The 21919-nt window shown below is 49.0% G+C and overlaps 4 non-coding genes across 4 annotated transcripts; 3 read left to right on the top strand and 1 right to left on the bottom strand.

Moving 5' to 3' along the window:
- Nucleotides 1-1731: 1731 nt before the first annotated feature.
- TRNAR-CCG (transfer RNA arginine (anticodon CCG)) lies at nt 1732-1804 on the bottom strand. Its single transcript has one exon. It is a non-coding gene; the product is annotated as a tRNA-Arg (tRNA).
- Nucleotides 1805-9137: 7333 nt separating this feature from the next.
- TRNAA-AGC (transfer RNA alanine (anticodon AGC)) lies at nt 9138-9209 on the top strand. The gene has a single exon. It is a non-coding gene; the product is annotated as a tRNA-Ala (tRNA).
- A 7177-nt stretch (nt 9210-16386) lies between these two features.
- Nucleotides 16387-16458, top strand: TRNAA-AGC (transfer RNA alanine (anticodon AGC)). The gene has a single exon. It is a non-coding gene; the product is annotated as a tRNA-Ala (tRNA).
- A 3774-nt stretch (nt 16459-20232) lies between these two features.
- Nucleotides 20233-20304, top strand: TRNAA-CGC (transfer RNA alanine (anticodon CGC)). Its single transcript has one exon. It is a non-coding gene; the product is annotated as a tRNA-Ala (tRNA).
- The last annotated feature ends 1615 nt before the right edge of the window (nt 20305-21919 follow it).

Genomic DNA, 21919 nt, shown 5'->3' with positions numbered 1-21919 from the left:
GGGCTCAAACTCATGAACCGTGAGCCGAAGTCCCACACTTAACCTACTGAGCCACCCAGGCACCCATTATTTTTTCAATTGTGAATTTAAAGCCCATAAAATTTACCATCTTAACCGTTACTGCTGTTCAGTAGAGTTAAGTATACCCATATTGTTGTGGAACAGATCACCGGAACTCTTTTTATCTTGCATAATTGAAACTCTACAACCATTAAACAACTCCTCTTCCCCCCCCCCCCCAGAATGGTAACTGCCATTCTATTTTCTGTTTCTATGAATTTGACTATCTTATTTATTTTTTTACGTTTATTTATTTATTTTATTTTTGGGACAGAGAGAGACAGAGCATGAACGGGGGAGGGGCAGAGAGAGAGGGAGACACAGAATCGGAAACAGGCTCCAGGCTCCGAGCCATCAGCCCAGAGCCCGACGCGGGGCTCGAACTCCCGGACCGCGAGATCGTGACCTGGCTGAAGTCGGACGCTTAACCGACTGCACCACCCAGGCGCCCCTATTTATTTATTTTGAGAGAGACAGAGAGAGCATAGGAGGGGCAGACAAATAAAGAGGCAGAGAGAGAGAATCCCAAGCAGGCTCCATGCTGTCAGCGCTGAGCCCAACCTGGGGCTCAAACTCACCCATCTCATGACCTGAGCCAAAATCAAGAGTCAGACGCTCAATCGACTAAGCCACCCAGGTGCCCCCTGAATTTGACTATTTTAAATACTTTGTGTAAGTGGAATGATACGACATTTGTCTTTTTTGGTGACTAGCTTATTTCGCTTAACAAAGCACCCTCAAGGTTGGTGTATGTCTAGCCTGTGACAGGATTCCCTTCCTAAGACTAGGTGATACTCCATGGTAAGTATCTCATTTTGTTTATTCATTTATCCTTCCAAGGACACTTGGGTTTCTTTCACCTCCTGGCTGTTGTGAATAGTGCAAACATCTCTTTGACACCCTGCGCTCACTCCTCCTGGATATATACCCACGACTGGAATTGCTGGATCATATTTTCAATGCTTCTGTTTTTAAGTGTTTTGAGGAAACTCCGGGCTGTTCAGACCCATTTGCGGCACTTGTTCACCCGTTGAAACTGAAGCCGCCTCGGCTACACTAGCAGGAGTTGATCTGGAGGACAGTTGGGTCTGGGATAAAAGCCTTTGGTGGCTTCTCTCTGAGATCATTGTGTGGGAGATGGTGGAGTTATGTGCCTGGCAGCTAATGACAATCTGGAGAACCCCGATTTCAAACCACGTTTGGAGCCACGGTCAGAGGGAACCCCAGTCAGAGATCTTGTTCCCAGAAACGCAACTCAACCTTACCCCTTCTCATTGATACTTTAGTGAACCCCTCCTCCTCCCCCAACAAAAATGTCCGGTAATGTCAGCTTGGGGAAGACCAGGTCCCTCCAGGAACATCGCGCCTGAGGAAGCCCGGTCCCTACTCTTGATCTCAGCCTGACGCTCATCCCTTCCCAGGGCTTGCAAGTAGTTGTGGTCACTGTGTTTCTGTTCACCTGATGCCACGTGTCGGGTCTACTGGAAAGAAAGCTCCGAGGACGCACCTGCTACCTCCGCCCGGTTCTTTCTGCGGCACCTGTCACCCAGCAAACATCTGCAACTGTCACCCCAGAGGACACTGCCCTGTCACCCCGCGGACGCCCGCCAGTTAAATGAGGAGGAAAAGTCTGCCCGCCGGGCTTGAAGCATCACCCGCGGAGGAAAACAGCGACCACGAAGGGACTCGAACCCTCAATCTTCTGATCCGGAATCAGACGCCTTATCCATTAGGCCACGCGGCCAGCTGACAGGTCGCCCCCGCCACGTTCGACACAAAGAGTAAGTGGCGCGGTGGGGAGGGGTCCTTGCGGACGCGAGCTCTGAGGATGCTGCGGGGCCGGGGGGGGGGCGGGGGTGAGAAGCGTACGACCGCAGGGCTCACACCTGACCGCGGGGACCGCGGGGATGCGGGCGGCTTGATGGCGCAGACGGGTGCGGCCGTCACCTGCCGGGACCCGCCCGGGGCGCGGCCTGGGGTTCCCCAGGAAGGCCGGCCGCTGGGTTTCCGCGCGCTCCGGAGAAAGGAGCGGGCCTGGGGGACTGGCGCGTGTGGCTGGTCCTGGACGCGCGATGTCCCCGCTCCGTCTGCGGCCTCATCCACGGCCAGGGCTCGGGAGGAAGCTCGCGGTCACCGGGAGGGAAGGGGGGGAGGGTCTCCCTCCGGCGTCTCCCGGGTCTCCGGTTTCTCCGCCGCGTCTCCCCTGCAGGTGGGCGCGGTGCCCCTGGTCGCCCAGGCCTTCAGTCACCATCTTCGGCGCGCCCACTGTGGGGGCCGGACCTGGGGACGCGACCCGCGGCAGGTGCGCGGCGGGGCGGAGGTCGGGGCGGGGGGGGATGGCCCAAGGGGGCTCGGGCCCCTCGCTGTCACTAGCACATGGCGCTGTAGAAACGCAGACACCACACCCCGTTCATTTCAGGAAGGGGGTGAGGGGACGAAAACGTGACCCCCTTCGGGCCTCAGTCTGGACACGGAACGGACCAGTAGGTGGACAGGAGGGACACACATGTCTTTCGTGTCAGTTTGGGGTCACCTGGGAGCCTTCACAGGGAGAGGAAGAAACCGCGAAACCTGAGTGTTTCTATGCCGGGTTCGACGAAAAGGGGGCGCGGTGGGGTGGGAGTAGGACAGGCAGAAGGCAGGAGGCCAGTGTGGCAAGTTGGGGAAACTCAGCCAGGCCCGCTTGTTCGGCTCCTTCCTGAGTCCCTCTGTCTCCTCAGGTGAGGGCGCTCCTCTCAGCACAGAGAAGGCGCCTCTCACTTGATGGGGTCTTTACCTGTTTGGAGGGTGGGGGTCAGAGTGACCTTCCGGCTTCTGCCATTTTGTCAAACTCCTTCAGCTGAAGATACCCAACGTGCCAGGATGCCTCATTTTGGGGTAAGGCCTTGAACCCCATGGCGTGAAAGAGTTATAGTTCCTGTTCACCAAGCATTGTCACTCTAAAATATGTATTTCCGCAAGGGGTGGGGGCCCTCAGTTACTCTGGGAGCAGGGCCACAAGAAAAGAATTTCCGCGACTCTCAAGATCTAACCACAGAAATCCAAACCAGTCCAGTGCTCTGCCAACTGAACGGCTTCAGTTACTAAGAACATCGTATGGACGCTTTGCGCAAGTAAGGTGATCTTTGTGTCGATGGGCTTCCGAGTGGGCTAGTCATGATCAGGGAAAGCTGGCTGAGCCCTGGGGAAGGCCGCATAGACCGAGAAGAATGAATGCATCCTTTGTTTTCATACGCCGAAGTAATAGTTGGGCCCATTTGCCACAAACCTCCCTGAAAAAAATCTTCACACGTTCTCTCTAAATCTACTGGACCCTAACTTCTGTCTCTCTTCCTTTCCCCTCCTTTGCCTCGTTAACAAATTTCCCATCCCCCATCCATAATTAGAAATCAACGTATTTGCAGGGCCTTGGTGTTTACACTCTACAGAGGGGGAAAAGGAGGAACGAAAAGAGAAAAAAAAAGGGAAAACATTCCTACATAATAGTATTTACATCTATAGTATCTTTCTTTCTGTCTGATCCCAATTTGGTAAGTCACATGGCTGCACAAATTTCCGGCTTTTTTTTGGCCATGACGTACCCATTAGTCCTTAGGTAGGCAGGGGAATGCTGCTTTCCACCAAAACAGAAACCTGGTTTCAAGTCAGAGCTTTAGTCTGAAGGGGTGATGGGGGGGGGGGGGCAGGTTGGGGACAGACTATAGCCCTGCCAGTTCTGTTATGGCCCAAATGGCAGAGACGAAGCCATCTGACACAATATTCTATGACCAAGGTAGTGCTAGAATTCATGATTCTAGTAAAAATGTTTGGGTCAAAGAGTGAGAATACAGACGGAAGGAATCTTACCACCCCTGGCAAACAAATTTACAAATTTGAAGGTGGACTGCAGATCCCAGCTGGAAATAAGTTTTGCATGACAATTAGGTAGCACTCTTTGGAAACAGGTGGTCGCCGTCCAGAGGAGATAACATTACATTTCGGAAGTCTAAACTCTTCAGGGGATTCATCTGGATTTTTATCTAGACATCATGACATACATCATCCCTTCCCCAATTTTGTATTTTTTATTTCCTTCTTCCTTCCATTATTCTTGTACTTGGTTAGACTAGACCGACCACAGTTTTCCTTAAATATGATGTTGGCTTTGGATGCATATGGATGATCTTGTTTCCATTAAGAAAACATTTGCTGTTTAGTTTCAGGATACAGTAGAAGCATAGAAGCAATCTTCTCCAATCTGCCTGGGATAGCTTTAGATTTCTGATTTTTTTTTTTTTCCTTTTTAGTCACCGTGCTGCACATCACATGCCAGGACTTACTGATCTTATAACTGGAAGTTTATATCTTTCTCTCCCTTCACCCATTTGGCTCCCGTTCTGGCAACTACTGATCTGTTCTCTGCATGTATGAGGTTTTTCATTTGTTTTGTTTTGTTTTGTTTTAGATTCTACATGTAAATGAGATCGTACGGTATTTGTGTCGCTGTGTCTGACTTACTCTACGTAGCATAATGCCCTCGAGGTCCATCCATGTTGTCACAATGGCAGGATTTTATTCTCTCTTTATGGCTGAGCAATACTGCATTCTGGGTGTGTGTGTGTGTGTGTGTGTGTGTGTGTGTATCACATTTTCTTTATCCATTCATCCATTGATGGACACATAGGTTTTTTCCCATATCTTGTATTATTGTAAATATTGCTGCAGTAAACATAGGGGGCGCAGATATCTTTTCTATTAGGGTTTGTGCTTTCTTGGACACATACCCAGAAGTGGGATTGCTGGATCACAGGGTAGTTCTATTTTTAATATTTCGAGGAACCTCCATACGGCTTTCCAGAGTAGCTGCACTAATGTGGGTTTTGAATTTTTCCAAATTCCTTTTGTTACCTATTGAGATCATGTCATTTTTTTCTCCTTCAAGCTATTAATTCATCTTAGTAATTGTTTTTTTTTTCCCCTGATGATAAATCATTCTTGTGTTCCTGGAAAAATAATTTGTTTGGGTCAACATGGTGTTTGTGTTAACATGCCTGTATTTTATTCATAATTTTTGCAACAATACACATGAATGAGATTGGTCTTTGATTTCCTTTTCATTCAGCTTTGGAAAGTTTTGGAGCAAGGGTTACCCTAGCTACCGTAAATGAATTGAAAACCTTACATTTCTTTTTCTTACATTTTTTTTAGTACACTGCAAAAAAGCTTAAACGGTATTAGAAGTGTGCATAACATTGTTCCAAAGCCTGCCCTCGTTTTAGGTGACCACACTGCTTTTCCTTCACCAGCTCCTCAAGGATTTCTGAAAACTGTTAGTATGTCCTGAATATGTCTGGGGTTCTGTGCAGGATCTGGAGCTGTCTGAGGCTCCTGCCAGAATGAGCTGGGGACATTTAGGATCAGCTCAGTTTCCCTGAAAACACGCAATTTCAAACTTATTTTCTTTCTGGGTTACAGAATTTGTCCAATAAGAAATTGTTTCATGTTGGACTACCTCATCTTTGAGAAAGTCCATCTCTAGCAGGAAAAGAAAGCCACAACTGAGGTCCGGATGCTGACATTCAAATTGGCCTCAGGACCTTATCTTGCTAAGCAGTACTGGGCACCAGGAAGGGGTGTGGTCCTAATACTGTCTTCTCTAGCACAGTCTAACCATTAGTGTATCTCGGCCACAAATAACTCTTAACAGCAGGCTAGGTTAGAAGGCAAAGGTGTTGTGAGCAGGACTGGAGCTTGTAGAGGGAAGCCCCAGCCGGGTCCGAGCCCAACACCTTAGCCATGTGGTCATCACAGCATCCGATGTCTCAATTCCTCATGTATCTATATCAATCATAACATTTTGCTTCAACATCACAATGTTTTAGGTAAACAGGTGTGATTTTTAAAATTCATTGGCAGGGGCAGATCCATGTGTTATGAGACCTAAAGCTCATATATAATATCAGGGATCACCTTTAAGAAAAAAAATTTGTATTCAAAACGACGAATACAAAGTCAACGGTGAAAGTAAATATTTATTTAGAATAAGAACATAAACAGATTACAAACTTTAAAAAACTGATGGATTCCACAATCACAGAGTTAGCTTACTGATATACCTCTATAATATGTTTCTCCTACACTGCTTCGCTGCATTATTTTTATTACCTTTCATATAACAACAATTGTGTCATATTATTTTCTATAGGTGGAAGTAGATAACTCAGCCTTTCCTCTAACATGGCTGGATTATTTTGTAAGATATAATTTGGAAAAGGATGTTTTCAGCCTCACAACTGATTGTTAGCAAGGCCAAGCATACTTATTTGTTGAATTGTTGTTCGCACTGGGAAGTCCTTGAAGCTTTTTCACAATGAACTGCCCTTCCCACCCTCCCACGAAGCATGGGAAGAGAGGGAAGTCCTTGGTGAGTTAGGGCTGAGGTACCAGAAGCTCCCAGGAGCCTGTCAGCCAAGACCTCCGACTCTTGCTGCTTCGAGATCATGGCTCATCCTGGCTTTTCTGGTGTTTAAAAATGATTAAAGAAGACGAGTTAGGTGATACAAACAAACTTCAGTGCTTCATGAAGTGGACACTCTCCTTTTAGACAACTGCAAAATGGGGTTAAAGGTAGAGGAAGCTTTTATAACATAAAGAATAAAGAACAAGGAAGAGAAAACAAAACATTTCTGATTGGCCGGGGCCGCATGGACCTTGTCTGGAGAGAGAAGGCCCAGTTGACTGGGCGCTGGGGAGTGGCAAACTGGATACTCTGCGGTTCTGGTCAAGCAGATCATTCACAGGGACACGGAAGTTACCTATGCTTTGCAGACGTTTACAGATGTGCCTCGCCCCCAGCCCCCCACCAGCAGGAGTGGCTCCAACATGGGCCTGGAAAGCTATTTCAACAAGTGTTTATGTAAGAAGGAACTAATAGAGAAGTTACTTGGAAGAATTCCAGGATGACCTGAATCCCCTCAGTACCTTCAATATTTGCTGATACTTGTAGAGATGCAGAAAAAGAGTCCAAATAAATAAAATCAGGAATAAAAATACCTGTGGGGGGATGGGCTAAATGGGCAAGGGGCATTAAGAAGGACACTTGTTGGGATGAGCACTGGGTATTACATGCAGGGGATGAATCACTGGGTTCTGCTCCTGAAATCAGAATTGCACTACATGCTAACTAACTTGGATGTAAATTTAAAAAATAAATAAATAAATTTTTAAAAAGAACTAAAAATACCTAATTGTCTGGACAGGGATTTGTAAGAATTCCCTTCTCTCTTCCCTTAACATGGAGCTGGAGTAATGGAGGTACAGGTATGGGTAATCATTTCAGCCTAGTTTCCTCCTTCCAGCCTTTGCAAGGACCTTTCCATGAGCAACGTCTACGTGGGGTTGGCTCTCTCAAGCTGAGGAAATTTCTCTTACAGTAAAACAAAAAGACACAGAAATGGAAAGCGAATAAATTCAGAGATGATTCCAGGTAGTTCAACAGCCAACTAATAGGAATTCTAAACAAGAGAAGAAAGGGAATGAGAAAAAAGAAGAAAAGAAGAAGGAAGAACAAAAGGGAGAAAATTATCAAAGAAATATTTTTTCCTTTGGACAGAATTCTTTTTCTTTTGATGTGGACAAAGACGCCCACATCAGTCAAGCTGTGTGTGTGTGTTTCTAAGTGCACGCTAGCTTCTCAAGCCCACCAAGACTCTAATTCCCGTCCACTCACTCTCCTTGTCAAAAGGTCCCATCCTTCCCGTCCCTCGCCTCTGCTGGTTTAGGCCTTGAACACTGCTCCGCCCAATAACCGCCGGACAACCTCCTTCTGTAGAGCAGGCCAGAGCAGGGTTGAACGGCAACCGTGGCTCTCCCTCGTCCCCCCAGTTCTGCTGTTCGGATTTGTTGTTAGCCGGCAGGTGCGAGTACCCCGGGCCAGCCATAAATGTAGAGTCTCCAGGGCCAAGCCCGATTTCGTAGCTTTACGCCTGGAGGAGAAAGATAATTTGCATGTCCACGGATAGAACCTGAATCTCGGCTCCTGCAATAAAATATGCTTAGATGCTTACATTCAGAAACTTCGTGTTTTGTTTTGTTTTGTTTCCTGAGAACCCTGTAAAGCATACGCACTTATCTACAATTGTCTCTCCTCATCCTCTGCCCCAGGTCCCCAGCTCAACACGCTGAAGACACGCGAGCTCCCGGGGTCGGTATTCCCCGCTGCCCCAGCGGCCCGGGCCGAGGCAGGAGCACCCCCACCCCAGGACCCACATCGCGGCAGCGCAGACACACGGTTGGCTTCCCTGCCTCGCTCGGGAAAGACGCCCACGTGTGGTGACCGAGCAAGCAAGTGCAGGGGAGTGGGGGGGGGGGGGGGGGAGGAGCCGTTCTCCGGAAGCGCAGATTTAGGGGACTTGGAGGGGAAGCAAATTCACCAAACATAGGGACAGGCACGCTCGGCGAACACGTCGCCGGGCTGTGCAGAGACGTCTTTCTTACCAAGAGTGGCAGCGCTCTTCGCGGTAGGGGCCCCCGTCCAAACGCTTCGTGCAGCTCGTGACCGGGAAGGTCAAGAGCCCCCCGAGTCGGCAGCGCCTCGAGTGTCCCCAGCGGGAAATAATCCACCCGCGGGGCGGCGCACCAGGACCCACACGGCGGGAGCGTGCACAGCGCCGGTCCAAGGGCCGATTCAGGAAGCCGGGTTTGCAGACCGAGCCCCCTGGACGCGCCGGCCCCGCGCTCCTCGCAGTCGGTGCGGCTCGGGCCCGACAGGGCGCTGCGCTCCGCCCGCTCTGCCCGCGTCCCCGGCGCATGTCCGGGCCCCTCGGGTCCTGGGGGGTCCTGGTCCCCTCATTGCTCCTCCCCCTCGGCCCTCGGCCGCCTCTCCGGACACACGGCTCCTCCCAGACCTCCGCCTGGGCTCGCAGTGAGGTCCCACACGGGACCGCCCTGCGGCCCGGGTTCTCCTTCTCCCAGCGCGTCCTCGGGGCAGTCTGGTACTGGGCCCGTGCAACCGCCTCGGCGCCGCGAAGGGTTGTGAGCCGCCACCGAAACCCGCAGCGAACATTCATAGGCGCATTTCCGGGCCTCTCTGTGTGCGAGGGGGTGTAGCTCAGTGGTAGAGCGCGTGCTTAGCATGCACGAGGCCCCGGGTTCAATCCCCGGCACCTCCACTTTTGAAGACGCGGGTTTTGCTCCAACAGCTCTCCGGCCGCCTCACCATTTATTAAAACGTGTCTGCGCCTCTCTCTTGTCTCTTTGTTTTCTTGCAGTCCTCCGAACTCACATGAAAAACAACGAGAACCACCCGACCCCACTCTGCTTGCGGTGCGCGCGCATCTCTGCTCTGGGACTGGGCGTGGCCGAGTCCGCAGCCACCTGCTGGCGGGTTCTCCACCCGAGAACCACCGCAGCAGCGACGACCCGGCGCACCTGCAGCGGCTTCACCTCGCGGTACCGTCGGAGAGCAAGACGCACGGAGGCGCAGTGCACTGGACCCTGTCCTTCGATGCCCTCCTTCTCCGAGCTGCTGGGGCAGGGGGGGGAGGGGGGGCGGACGAAATTGTGCATTCCCAGCACCCGCTCCCAGTCACAGCCCTCCTTCCTCCTTCCGCCCTCCGCCCTCTCCTCCCATCCCCTCTCTCTGCTGTTACACCTTTAAAGTCATTCCTGACTTTGAAGAAACTTCTCAAGTATCACGTAAACTTATCATCTAGACAGAAATTCTGTATTGTGTTAAATAAACTCTATCCTTATCTGACTGACTTGAAGAAGCACCTGCTTGGCTAATACTGATAGATGAGTTAAGAGGGGAATCAGAAAATAAAGAGACAGCCCCATCCCCTTTCTTAGCACCCCCGGTTCCATCCCACATTTTGAAGGGCTTTGTACATTCAACGTGTGAACACCTCAGCACACACTTCTAAGCTTCAAACACTCCACTTGGCAAAGAGCCAGTCCAGGGCCACCTCCTAGGCCTAGAAGCATGCATGCTAACGGCATGGTCTGCCCTCAGAAGGATGGCCTCCGAAAGGGGGCGGGGTTGGGTGACGTCTGTTCAGGCCCTGGAAGAGGGGAGGGTCTGGGCTGTTTTGATAGAGAATTCTGGGAGCCCCCATACATAGAGTGTGGACCCAATATCCACAGGAAGAGACATGGCCAGGAGGGGCCCCAGGACATAATCATCTCTTGCCCATGGTTAAACATGAAACCGAGTGGATGCCCCAGAGTTTAAGGGGATATTTGTGTTTAATCAGACTTTTCCAATGTAGGTCTAAGGTTAACGTTACAGGCTATCTTTTCCAAATTAACCAGTTTCCTGACTCATGTATGTGTGTGTCCTGTAGCGTCTCTTTTGAAAATACAACTTGTACCTGAACCACAGAACCGTGTGCTTAACATTAGATTGTGATAATACCTGCAAAATTAGAAGGTTATGTAGGGGACGCAAAAGATTTCCTCAACCCTCTCAGGGTCCCTGGCTGGGTCTGAACATTAAAAAGACAAAGGCAGATTAACAGGAGAAAAACGTACAAATTTACTTAACATAAGTTTTACAGGACACCGTGACACGAGAGCCTTCCTAAGGAAAGGATGACCCAAGGAAACAGATGTGAGTATGTTTGGGTTGGGTTGGGTGCACAGTGGTCACCCGTGGAGGGATGTGATAGGTTAAGGAGGCTGAGGTAATCTGGCAAATTGGGGGAAACTTAGCAAGGTTGTTTTTCAGGGGTGTCCCTTTGTCTTTGGAAATAAGGATGCTTCTTTCAGTCACAGGGCGGGCATCTCTCACAGGTCACCTTTTATGACCTGTTTCAGGGAAGAAGGGCAATAGAGGGAGGCCAGAGTGACCTTTTGCTGTTTTCTCAGATCCCTTCAGCTTAAAATATGTAATATGCCGAAGTGCCATATGTTGGAGTAGCATGTCCTGAACTCCATCGGTAATAGAATTTGTCAGGGAAGAAATAATCTAAACTTTATAGAGTTCTCCAGCGATGTTATACAGTAAAGGTTTGTGAGGATTTTGTGGCATAGGTTGTATTATCTTAGGACTGTTAAATCAATTAAACAGAGAGGCCAGTAGACGAGGGGGCTCTAATGCTTGCTTAAGCAGATTAAAACTAAGCCTGTATATGCTCGAAGGTTCAGAAATAGACAACAAATCACAAACAGCCAACGAGGCTTTAAGCTCTAGCCAGTCGAATGACTTCCTTTCTTGTCTTCTGCTCTGTGTTTATACCTGCTGTCAGAGGGGCATCTCTAACCACCACAAGCTTGCCCCTAGCAGATCCGAGTTGATTTTTGCTCAAATAAACTAAAAAATTTTCATATGCCTCAGTTTATCTTTTAATAGGTAGAATTTTAGGGTAAAGAAAGCTCTTCTGAAAATGTTGATTTAAAAAAAAGCATGAATTTCATTTGTACTGCTTTCTTAGGCTGGAGAATGAGGACAATGAAACGTACGTTTTAATGGGAGAACCTTAAGATTCATCAGAGCTTTAGCATTGTTGTTGTTTGGGGAAGGAGCTTATGATAAATAGACATGGAAAAGATTCGGCCACCCAAGGAGCTTCTTGGGTGTACTTTTCTAAAAATAAAGTGAAGAGCTTGGAGGAATCTGTCCTTGACCTTGTGAGCACTTTCAGGTAATGTGCACATCCATGTTCTGGAGAATGGCGTGGGCACCACCAAATGGCCATCTTGGGAACATCAGAGTCCTTTGCTGTGCATGAGAGTTCTCAGATGGCAATAGCTTTCTTTAATGGTAGATTGTGGTTTTTGATTATGTCCTTCTGGATTCTCAAAATGACATCAAGAAACCGTTTTTACAATGTGGATAGTAGTTTTCTTTTTTTTTTTTAACGTTTATTTATTTTTGAGACAGAGAGAGACAGAGCATGAACAGGGGAGGGTCAGAGAGAGAGGGAGACACAGAATCTGAAACAGGCTCCAGGCTCTGAGCTGTCAGCACAGAGCCCGACGCGGGACTTGAACTCACAAACCATGAGATCATGACCTGAGCCGAAGTTGGAAGCTTACCAACTGAGCCGCCCAGGGACCCCTGGATAGTAGTTTTATAGGGCATTTCCTCTAGCTTCAAAAGTCTAAGTCCCCAATATGCTTCAACGCTCATAATTGAGTTTTTTTCAGATGTGCATTTTCCTCTAATAAATCATTAACATTTTCCAATTTTTAATTAAGTTTCCCAAGACAGTTAAAAATCTCTGTGTTTCTATAGTGGTGAGCATAGCATAATGTACAGAGTTGTCGAATTATTTGTTGTGCACCTGAAACTAACATAACAGTGTGTGCAAACCATACATCAACTTAAAAAAAAACATATGTTTCCATATCATAGCATTTCAAAATCACAGTCTGAAGTCACATGTACTGTCAGGATAGATGTGAACTCTTAAACCTTTAGCAGGTTAGAACATTAGTCCAGCCATCTGAGTGGATGTTGGGCAAAGGGGTAGGTAGCTTCTTTTACCCAGTTTGAAAAAGTTACAGCACATCCAGCACAAAGTACACCTTGAATCTTTAAGGATATGAATCACAGTTGTGCACAGGGGCTATCAGCACACGGCAGTCAGGACATATCCCCCTTTCTCTGTCTGACAAAGAGATCAGTGAGGCTCCTTAGTAGACTCCTATTAGATAATTCTGGTCACCTCAGTCTCCTTCACCAGCTTGTAAATACACTCATGCCTGACCTCACTAGACCTTTCGCCTCTGAAAAGCTTTGGCCGTCAGCACCGTCGACAGCCCCCCTGGCATGGGCCTAATAGGATTCTATGTCAGAACTTCCACTTTTGTATATTCTTGCTCATACGATCCACGTTTTCGTAGCTTACAGACACTGGTGAATCAGAGGAAGGTTTTTCTCTCAGTGCGTCCCTCCCCCTCTCCTCTGAACTGTGTGTAGTTCTAAGCTTTCCCCTGGGACAGCCACCCAGTACACTGTCCTCGCCATGGAGCCCGGGGGCTGCAGCCCAGAGGACAACTGAGGAGACCAGCAAATGCACCAGCGGGAGAGCAACAATTAGCTTTCCCCTAACGTAGGACTCAAGCTCACCACCCCGAGACCAAGAGTCTTCTGCCCCACCAACTGAACCTTGTGCAGCAAGGCGGTTCCTCGCCTCCTTTGAACCATGCCTCAGGCCACAAGCCTAGAGGACCAGCTGGGATTTAAATCAGAATCTGCTCGTAGTGGTTTACAGGAAAATTGAAAGGCAACAGAACTCTTGTCATCTGTGATTTTTTTTTTTGACTTTTTGGTTAAAACAGCTGCATAGAACCAAGTAAACTATACAGAATCAACGATTTGCTCTTTCTCAAACTATTTCACCCTCTACTCTCATTCCTGATTTTCAGTAAATGCCCAGAGAAACAGGCCCCGGATTTCTGTCCTCCGTATTATCAAAGTCTTACTTGTTCCACATCACGACTTCATTTCTCATAACTCCAGAGTCCCCTACAGCCAAGAGAATCAAAGTAAAGCGGAATGGGAGGGGCGCTTTGGAATACAGGAGGATTGTGACACCAAAAGATGGGACAAGAAATATTATGCTGAGAAGTGTCTGTCAATTCTTATTTTACTGAGTGCTTTTAGTATATTTGTATTAGTTTTTTTCTTAAAGCTTATTTATTTTTGAGAGAGAGAGAGAGACAGACAGACAGACAGACAGAGCATGAGTTGGGGAGGAGCTGATAGGGAGACAGAGACACAGAATCCAAAGCAGGCTCCAGGCTCTGAGCTGTCAGTACAGAGCCTGACACGGGACTTGAACCCACGCGCTGGGAGATCATGACCTGAGCCAAAGTCAGACACTTAACCAACTGAGCCACCCAGGCACCCTATTTGTATTAGTTTATTAGGGCTGCTGTAACAAATTACCACAAACTTGGTAGCTTAAAACAACAGGAATTTATTGTCTCACAGTTATCTAGGCTGGAAGTACAAAATCAGGTGTCAGCTGGGTTATGCTCCCTCTGAGTCTCCTTCTTTGCCTCATCTTCCTTTCCGGCAGCTCCCGGTACCCCTCCACTTCCAATCTCTGCCTGCATCGTGGCACGGCCTCCTTTTCTCTGTGTGTCTGTCTCTGACATGTTTTCCTCTTCCTAGAAGGACATGAGTCAGCGGATTTAGGGCTCATCATATTTTTTTTAATTTTTTTTAACGTTTATTTATTTTTGAGACAGAGAGAGACAGAGCATGAACAGGGGAGGGGCAGAGAGAGAGGGAGACACAGAATCTGAAACAGGCTCCAGGCTCTGAGCTGTCAGCACAGAGCCCGACACAGGGCTCGAACTCACGGACCATGAGATCATGACCTGAGCCGAAGTCGGATGCTTAACCGACTGAGCCACCCAGGTGCCCCTAGGGCTCATCATATTTCAATATGATCTCCTCCTAACTAAATGCATCTACAAAGACGCTATTTCTAAATAAGGTCACATTTTCAGGTTCCAAATGGACACGAACTTTTGGAGGACACTAAATCCTCCAGTAAAATATTAAACATACGTTGTCTTTTGTCAAATGCTTTTTCTGAACCTATAGAGATAATCATGTATGTTTTTTCCCTCCTTTTCTCTATCAACATGATGGTCTGTATTAATGTTGTTAGAGATAAGCCAGAGCTGATTAGTAGCTATAATAGCAGGAAAAACAGACTTTATTCAGGAATATTGTAATAGGGGGAAAGAGGCTTCAGTATAGAACTATCAATTCCAAATACAGTGTTTGGCAAGTGGGAATTTATAGCCAAGAGTAGGGTGGGGGTTCATCAGTGGTTAGGAAGTTCCCAAGAGGAAACATCAAGGGTAAGGAGGGATTGTGGCTGAATGGCCCTAACAGGATTCTTGCTGGAAGTGGGCCACGGTGACCCTATGTCACCTGGGGGATGGCGGAGGATAAGGGGCCCAATTAGACATGGAAGGTGATCAGATACGGAGGATGGGGGACACCTAGCTAACCCAACTAAGGACTCTTACAGAAACTGGGCAACACAGAGATGAAAATCAAAGACCCAAAGCCAAAGCCTAGTTGAAAAGGAGAGCAGGGGGCCCTGCATAGACTTGTGTGGACAAGGGAATCTTTGCCGATATCTTTCTTAATAATGAGTGCTCTGTGCATTTCTGGAATAGCCCCCAGTTGGACATCCTGTATTATGTGAAATAGGCTTATAGTTTTAATTTTTGGTGCAAACTGAAAAAACGTGGTTAATATTATACTCACTTTATGCACCGAATAGGAAGTTTTTCTTCTTTTTCTATGCTTTGAATAATCTAAGTAGCATCATGACTTTTTGATATTTAACAGTTTGGTAGAATTTGCTTGTGAATGTATTTTTGCCTGATGCCCTTTTGGGGGGCGTGCCTGTTCAACTACTTTCTCTGTTTTTCTAGAGTAATAGCCTGCTTGCCTCCCGTCTGTACAAGGATTAACTTGGATATGATATTTACAAAATCCACTTCATCTAAGTTTTTAAATCATTTGCTGAACTGTGCTACGATGCTTCTCACGATTTAAAAGCCCTCTTGTTACGATGGGGACTTGGCTGCGGTCCTGATTTTCTCTTTTCTTAATTAGGTTAGCTGGAAGTTTGACTCTTCTGTTGCCTTTTCAAATATCTAGGTTCTTTATTAGTTCCACTTTTTAAAACTCGTTATTTTCTGCATTCGTCTTTCTCAGCGCTCCCTTCTTTTAGTTTATTCCGAGTCTTCTGGTTTATCACGCTGTTCGTCTTCTAACGTCTTGAGCCGAGACTTGGGTGGCTTTTTCACTGTTGCCAGCGTCCTTCTAGCCTCTAATTGGAGAGGCTGGAGAACCACACTGTCTCTACCCAAAGAGCCACGTCCGCGCCGTCAGCCTCGCAGGTGCACTCCTGGGGCTGGAGGGAGGGGCGCGGCGCCTGCCGCCCGGGCGGGGGGTGGTGGTGAGGCGGGGGAGGGCGGCAGGTGCACCGCCCGCGCGGTCTCCCGGGAGGACCCGCCCCGGGGCGGCGTCTGCGCGCCCCCCCCCCCCCCCCCCCGCCTTTTGCACCTGTCCTCCTCGGTCGCCTCCCTGAGCACGACTTCCGGCAGCCGGGAGAGCGGGAAAACGAGAGCGCGGACGCCCGAGAAAACGCGTTCGCCGCGGCCTCGCGGGTCGGATCCGGGGCTCCCACGGGCTCTGGCCCGCAGCGCGCTTCGCTCGTCTCTCCGCGGAGCGAGCCTCCCTCCCGGCTGCGAGGTTGCGGAGCCGCCGCATCAGGCGCCGCGGACCCGGCCCTGGCAGCCTCCGGGAACTCGTCGCCGGCGCCTGTACTGCCCTTGAATAGCCTCCCGGGAGAACGCTTTTCCTGCGGGGGTGTAGCTCAGTGGTAGAGCGCGTGCTTAGCATGCACGAGGCCCCGGGTTCAATCCCCGGCACCTCCACTTTTGCTCGGGGTCCCTCCTCACCGATACGGTGAGCGCGGGGGCCCCGCCTCCATTTTGCCGCTGTATTAACCGCGCGGGAAAGGAGAGGCGAGGACGGAGAGGCCGACTGGGGGAAGGGCGCGGGCTCTCACACCGTCTTCCTAGCTCTCCTGCTTCCGGCCGCAGTGGCCGCGCCCACAGCCCTCGGCGCGGGTGCAGCGCCGCCCGCAGGCGTCCGCGCAGGGTCCCCGCGCCCCAACACGGGTGCCAGCCGAGTTCCGTCTGCACCTCTAGCGACCCGGCCCGAGGCAGGTGCGCCCCCATCAGTGCGGTCCTCGCACCAACCGTGGTGGCCCCTGCGAGCTGATGAGAAACGCGGAACGTCCGCCCCTGGGCAGACCCGCTCAACCACAACCTGGATCCTCAACCGATTCCTTTGGGAATCGCCGGGTTGGGTGATTTGGGAAGCTTTGGGAAGCGCCGGGTTGGGTGCTGGGACGTGGCTCAGGAGGGTATACATTTTAAGTGCATGCCTGTATTCTAATCTTTTCCCAATTTCCTATTCCAATGTAGGAGATACAATTGCAAAAATGTACTTCTATTGTCGAACCATTTGTGCGGCCTGATAATGGACCTTGTTCTCTCCCATGGTAATATAATATTAATATTTTCTGAATCAACATACATAATTGAATTCGAGGTGAAGTTTCTTTTTCCTTTTAATAAACATTCGCAAGTTTTGCAATCAACACTGTGCTAACTTCCAATATGTACTGGGAACTTTGTGTCTGTCTTTGTGCTCAGCAACATTTAAAATAGCATAGTATCTTGTAATCATTTCCATACTCAGAGCGGCCTCGTCCTCATCAAATCTTTAAGAGCTTCGGTATTAATACCAAAATTAATAATTTGGCTAATACCAAAGTCCCCTTTCGTGTACTGAGCCCTGTGATAGATTTTGAAGATCCTAACCCTTAGCTACCACAATGGAAGTGCGGGCTGACGGACTGCTCAGGTATTGGGAATCCTGGTTCCCCGAACAAACATAATGTCAAAAGTTTCCCTGTGAAGTGACGAGGAAATTTTTTCTTTTTCTGTTTCATTACTTTAATTTTTGCAATTAGGGAATTTTCAAAGGAGAAATAAGTTCCAAGGACAATTCTTTCTCAAGTTAAGATGTCTTGGCTTTGGGATTTACGTCTCCATAAAAGATTCCGAAGTAGTGCTCAGGAGCCAGACTTTCTTGAAGCGAACGATCGTTCTCTTTCTGTTCTGCTGTCATGTTTTCCCTCCTCTTGTTTTCAAGGTACAATTTTACAGTGTCTTTCTGCCACTTGTACCCACCATGTCAGGAGACTATGGGAATTCATGGAGTCACAAAAAGAAACAAGACAAAACATGAGAAAGACTATCTTGAGTTATCACGACTGCCTTTCTGTATTATATTAGGGCTCAGCCCAAATGTGGGGGCGGGGGGAAGGGGAAAAAAAAGGAAAGGGGAACATAATGCAACCATAGACTTCTCCATGGAAACCCACCTCTGTGATTTAAAGAAGAGAATATAGTGAAAAGGTCAAGGGCTTAGTATGAGAACGCTGTAGAAAATATTGGATGGAAAAATTTTAAATTATAAAAATAAATAAAATAAAAATAATAAAACATTATAAAAATAAAACAATAAAAACAAATAACGTGCTGCCTGAGCTGTCTGAGGTAGTTCTTTGAGAGCAAGTTGTGTCTAACTTTGACTCAGAATAAGACTGACTTATTTTAAAGTACACTGTAGATGAATTTTGGAACTTCAACCATGTTTTATTTGGGTGTTCTACCTCAACAAACTTATCTTTTGTTTAGCTTTCTCAGGAAGAAATTACAGATTAAGAAACTCTTAGAGGAAAGGCGACGTGGCCATGTGTGGGACCATCTGTGAATGTGCAGGAGGCAGCAGTTGGGTAGGACCATGGGCTGCACAGGAATGTGGGAGCAGACATGATCCCTTAGGCCATGTAGACACTCTAACTGAAAAGGCAGTGCTTTATTTTTTTCACAGGCACATTTAATTGGAGAAAAAGGATGACTTAATCATTTACTACCTAGTGTAGACAGTTTCTTCACATTCAGTCAAGATAGGAGACTTATTAGAGCAGTATAACTAATCTTCCCTGTCCATGTTAACAAGGTGAGACATTGTAAACACACACGGATCCTAAGTGTGGATTGGAATTCTGGAGCACAAAAGCTCCCCACATAAAAAACCCACTCCTGCTGGCCTGTCACCTTTTTAAAAATGGCACCCAACCAGTTACAATGTTTCCACCTGTCCTAGATGCACGGGAAATAGGCTTCATGTGTCTTCAGGGTCTGAGTTCTCCTTTATGAGATAAATGGTTATTTCACTAGAAGAGTCATGTTTGAAACATCCTACTATCTCCCCTGGAATAGATATTTTCAATCATGCAGTGGATGGAGAGTCTGAATGGTGTCAAAGAACATTGATTTTAACAATTATGCTGTTCAGTGTACCTTGGGGCAAACAGAAAAAAGAACCCCAACCTCTTTGTGAATCACTTGTAGTACTCCTGCTGATATGTAGGTTTCTCCAGGAGCGATTTAAGGGATAATTACTGGATGATCCTGGGAGTTTTCACAATTGTGTTTCCACACCATCGAACAGCCTAGATAATATTCCAGCCATCCTCTTACACTCACACACACACACACACATGCACATACAACCACGTACCAGAGCTTGCAGAGTTCGGTGGGGGGCACTCCTCAAGCACTCGAGTCCAGTGAAACCTGCCACTTGTGTTTCCTTCTGTCTATTCTAGCAGCCCCATGAACCAGCCAAGAGAGAAATTCTGCCAAACCAATAATGTGCTTTCAATTTCAAGAGGCTCAGTGACACACTTACTTAAAAAGATGTAAAACGAAGAAGAGAGAATACCAGCTAGGAGCCTGGTGCCAGGAAATGAGTCTTTCTGGGTCTCCCATGGAAGTTTCAAGGCCGCAGGGCTAACCAGTGTGAATTGTAGGGTTCAGGGTCAGTCTGGGAAGAAGTCTCCCCCTCAGAATCCCGCTCCCAGAACCATCAGTAAACGAGTTCCTGAGTCCACATCTCCCAGGACACTCAGCTCTCGTTCTGCTATTATACTTGTTCTGCTCACGCCCACCCACCCCCACAGTCAGGTCTGGGCACTGGGCGGGGTTCGCCGTGCTTCACCTCCAGGCCGACCTTAGAGACGGATCCCTTACCTTCCACGTGCCCCGAACCACACCCACCCCTTCCTCTCCACGCCCCACCCCCCCCCCCCCCCCCCCATTCTCCGGAAGATCAAGGACCACAAATCTCTGGGTTGAAAGACGGGTCGCTTCGCGCGTCTCCGTCTGGGTCTCGCTCTGTAAACCCAGTAGGTCCCTATCCCTGTGCGGCCACCGAAGCGTTATTACCCTGGACGCCCCCTCCGGCCTGCTCAGTTGCCCTCAGGCTGTGATAAATCCGACTCTGAAACTCCGAAAGGCCTGTGGTATGGATTCCCACCCGGGTTTTCCCAAGAAAATCATGCCCTGCCCTGCCCTTCCCCGTGGAGCGGACAGCAAACAGCAAGACGTGTTCAAGCCAGGGAAGAGCCGGCCAGTTTTCTAACAAGCGCTTCCAATATTCTGTGCCCCCTTTTGAGCTCTGTTTGCTAAAAGGCTAGTCCCTCCGCCCCCAGCCCCCCCGCCCCCGTCCCCACACACCTGCGGCTCCTCCATCCCATGGAGACAGGTGCTGGGGACCCGCGGCGGCCGGGGGGTGTAGCTCAGTGGGAGAGCGCGTGTTTCGCATGCACGAGGCCCCGGGTTCGACCCCCGGCACCTCCAGCCGCCCCACCCCCCCCCACCCCCCCCATCCTTAGGAGGTGCAGGTTGCACTATCCTACCTTCTGCTTCTTTACTCCCTGGCAGAATGCTCACCAGAAAACCAACACGTGACCCAAGACGTTAATTTTTACTCTGTTTAGACCCCACGAGCCTCAAAGCCACCAGAGGCTGCGGGCAGAAGAGGCGCGCAGTCGGTTCCCCCCGGCAGGTGTAACGCGTCACTGCGCACGCACAGGCTGAACGCACAGGTGTGCGGCCCGGGGCAGGGGGGGGGCGCATCCAGCTGTGGCAGCAGCCCCGCTGCTCACCCTGCGGCCGCATCTCCCCACCCCTGCCCCCAGGTCCCGCTGGCCTCCCCCCTCCGCCTCCCTCCTGTAAGGACCCCTGTGATCGGCTGGGCCTACCGCACAATCTAGGGCAAGTTCCGCGTTTCAAGACCCTTCTGGCCTCACACCGGCAAAGACTTTGCTTCCCTCCGCGGGGACGACGCCTGGGCTCGCTGGGAGCCGGTGTTCCGCCTACGAACCCTCCGCTCGACACAAGAAGCCTGCCCCCATAGTGACAAAGTTGTCAGTTCGCCCCTATTCCCACCACTGTGGAGAGCAGGGCAAACGGCAAAAGGAGAAGAAAACCAGAGGCCTGAGGCAAAGTAGTTCCTTTGTTTGTGTGAAGTTTTTAGGAGGAACCACAAGTCTTCTCTCCGACTCCTCCACTTCTGTTCTGTCTCCATCACCCGAAGTTTGACGCAGGTGCTAAGTGGGTGGCCACTGCCGTCACAGGACAGCACAAAGAGGCCAGAGTCCTGCCAAACATTAAAAAAAAAAAAAAATCTGCTTTAAATGACTCAGTAGCCTGCATGGGCCCGACTGCTGGCTCAAACCGTCCGATTTCCTTCCCTCCAATCAGTCCCTTCTTTTAAAATCCCTGCTTACGGACAGCTGGGTGGCCTAGTTGGTTAAATGCTCGACTTTTGACTTGGGCTCAGGTCATGATCTCACGGTTCATGGGTTCAGGCCCCGCATCAGACAGCACGGAGCCTGCTTGGGGTTTTCTCCCTCTCTCTGCCCCTCCCCCACTCGCTCTGTTTCTCTCAAAATAAATAAAATAAAAAATAATAAAGTAAATTCTCTACATAAAAGTATACCCAGAAATGTCAGTTAACACCCACCATGCTACTATGAAGAGGTGGCAGAAAAAAACTTTCTGTTTGCGTCAAAATGGAAATCATTAGCCAAAACAAGAAGACATAGTTGGCAGGTGTCTAAGGCATTCTCGCTGCTGCGGAAGAGCAGCCATTTCCTCTACTGCTTCTTGTCCAAACTTCTGCTCTGCGTTTTCCAGGCACTGCTCAAAGTTTCTAGTCCACTGATGGCCCCACCAAAGGGCTGCTATGGTTTCAGTCCCAAACTACCCGCTCCCGTCACTGCCGCTGAATAATAGAGGGAGGAGTGTTGGGTCTCACAGCCTCACTCTCTTCCCAGCCAGGCAGGCCCTGCTCGCTTCCCAGCTCTGGAGAAAGAAATCCATCCCTTTCAGATGTCCTTAGATGAGTAAGTCACAAGCAAGGAGTGTGAAAGCGAAACAGAGCAAAACACCTGCTAAATTCTAACATTCT

Source organism: Acinonyx jubatus, chromosome B2 (genome assembly GCF_027475565.1).
Source record: "Acinonyx jubatus isolate Ajub_Pintada_27869175 chromosome B2, VMU_Ajub_asm_v1.0, whole genome shotgun sequence".
NCBI lineage: Eukaryota > Metazoa > Chordata > Mammalia > Carnivora > Felidae > Acinonyx > Acinonyx jubatus.
The sequence above is the reverse complement of the archived record's forward strand: the minus strand, read 5'-3'. Positions and strand labels throughout refer to the sequence as shown.